This window comes from Alosa sapidissima, chromosome 5 (genome assembly GCF_018492685.1).
Source record: "Alosa sapidissima isolate fAloSap1 chromosome 5, fAloSap1.pri, whole genome shotgun sequence".
NCBI classification, from domain to species: domain Eukaryota; kingdom Metazoa; phylum Chordata; class Actinopteri; order Clupeiformes; family Clupeidae; genus Alosa; species Alosa sapidissima.
Window position 1 is genome coordinate 3220477 of NC_055961.1, and position 2500 is coordinate 3222976.

The following is a 2500-nucleotide window of genomic DNA, read 5'->3' on the forward strand; positions in this document are numbered from 1 at the left end:
GTTTATTGCTCTCCTTCTCAATCCAGACTCCATTAGTCTTTGGAATGCAAGGCAGAGCAAAACGTTCAGATATAAGGCCTTTCATGAGTCCATGCGATGTGCGAAGCGGTGAAGTGCGATACACAAAAGAATAGCCTTCCCCCGTGCTCACCCCACGCCACACTGAACTGAAGCGCAGGTGTCAGGTAGGAATAATTAAGACTAATTACAGGACTAATTACAGACTAATTAAGACTTCAATTGCGCACCACACACACCCAGCGCCACACCATGTCCCATAATAACCAATAAAACAAAAAACACAATCAAAATAAACCCATAAGTTTATAATGAAAAGCAGAATATAAAGAAAACATTTCTGGCTCCTACACTCTATATTCAGCTCCCTGTTACTAACATTCTGTTTTGGACTCGACTTCACCTGCCAACACTAACGTTAATAAATCCCTGAACGTGAAACTCTTCCTCTCCGATTGCAACATATGGTGTCAATCAAAAAGAGTCCAGCCTCTATGACGGTTCCTCCAATCATCATTCAGAAGCCTCGGCGTCCGGGCCGTCCCACTGCCCCATTCACTCCAGAGACGCCGGCTTCCCTGGAAATGAACAATTTTGTGGCGTTTGTCCAAAAAAACATCTAGCTTTTCTGCACTGAGACCAGCCCACTCTGTAGTGCCATTGAAAGTCCAGTGAAGCCGAGTGTCTATGGGGTTTTTGATGGATCGTGTCCTCACAGCAATGTATTAGGGGTGCTTAACAAACTAGCCATGAGTTGAGCATGTGTTTAGCTTGCTCTAGTTATAAGACTAGTAATGTAGTAATGTTATACAGTTTTATTATTATTATTTGATTCAGTTTTCAATCGTCTGCTTCTTTGCACACTGGGACTTTTGGACTGTTGCTTATCCTGGCCTCTCCATGTAGTGATCTTGCACTGTATTTTCATGTTATTTCATGTGCTGGTCTGGTCCTGGTCTATCTGTGTTGTACTGTCTCCATTGCTATTGATTATCTTGTGTGTTGTGTCGTTGGTTGTGTGTTTCTGGATACCTGGCTGCAACTTCATTTCCCCCTGTGGGATAATACATTTGACTTGAGTGCCTAGAGTGGTCTTTATCTGTGTGTGCCTTTATATGTGTGTGTAGGTGTGTGTGTGTGTGTGTGTGGTGTCGTGTGTGTGTGTGTGTGGTGTGTGTGTGTGCCTGTCTTTATCTGTGTGTGTGTGTGTGTGTGTGTGTGTGTGGTGTGTGTGTGTGTTTGTGGTGTGTGTGTGTGTGTGCCTGTCTTTATCTGTGTGTGTGTGTGTGTTTCTATTCTAACCTTCAAGATGGAGCATGGATCACAAAGGCGGATGGTTATACAACCTGAAGATTCTTCAAGTTATGCAAACAGCTATTTAAGGCCCCCCTCTCTCTCTCCCTCCCTCTCTCTCCCTCTCTTCCTCTCTCCCTCCCTCTCTCTCCCTCTCTCTCCTCTCTCTCCCCCCCTCTCTCTTCCTCTCTTCCTCTCTCCCCTCCCTCTCTCCCTCCCTCTCTCTCCTCTCTCCCCTCTCTCTCCTCCCTCTCTCCCTCTCTCCCTCCCTCTCCCTCCCTCTCTCCCCTCTCTCTCCCTCCCTCTCCTCCCTCTCTCCCTCTCTCTCCCTCCCTCTCTCTCCCTCTCTCTCTCTCTCCCTCCCTCTCTCTCCCTCTCTCTCCTCCCTCTCTCCCCTCTCCCTCCCTCTCTCTCCCTCCCTCCCTCCCTCCCTCTCCCCCTCTCTCTCTCTCTCTCTCCTCTCTCTCTCTCTCTCCTCCCTCCCCCATATTCTCTCCTCCTGACAATCTCTCTTTTCATTACAGCTTTGTGAATGTGTGTGTTATTTCAGTGTGTGAACATGTTGATGTAATTTGTGTGTGTTTATGTATTTTGTGTATGTAGTTGTGTATGTGTATCTGTGTGTGTTTGTGTGTGTGTGTGTGTCTGTGTGTGTGTGTGTGTGTGTGTGTGTGTGTGTGTGTGTGTGTGTGTGGTGTGTGTGCGTGCGGTTGCTACATCCTCTGCCCCCTCATTAAGAAGGATAAATGCTGCTAATATTTCAATCATGCTTTTTTATGAACGCTCTGCTCTGTGAAAAAAACACATCAACCCTCTCCTCTCGCCCGCTCCCAGTGCGTGGATGCTGTTACTAAGATACCGCTGCACTGTTGCCATGGACTCACAGACAGAAAGGATGAACTTCTCCACCGCATCCTGAAAGGAGACACACTAAAGTGAGACAGAGGCAACAGAGATGAGAAGTCTTATTACTCACTGGCGTAACACACACACACACACACACACACACACACACACACACACACACACACACACACACACACACACAGACACTCTTTCACTCTCTCTCTCTCTTTCTCTCTCACACACATACACACACACTCTCACACACATATACTCTCTCTATCTCTCTCTAATTTTTCACTGGGGTAACACACAAACATATCACTTTGGTGCATTTTTGGAATCA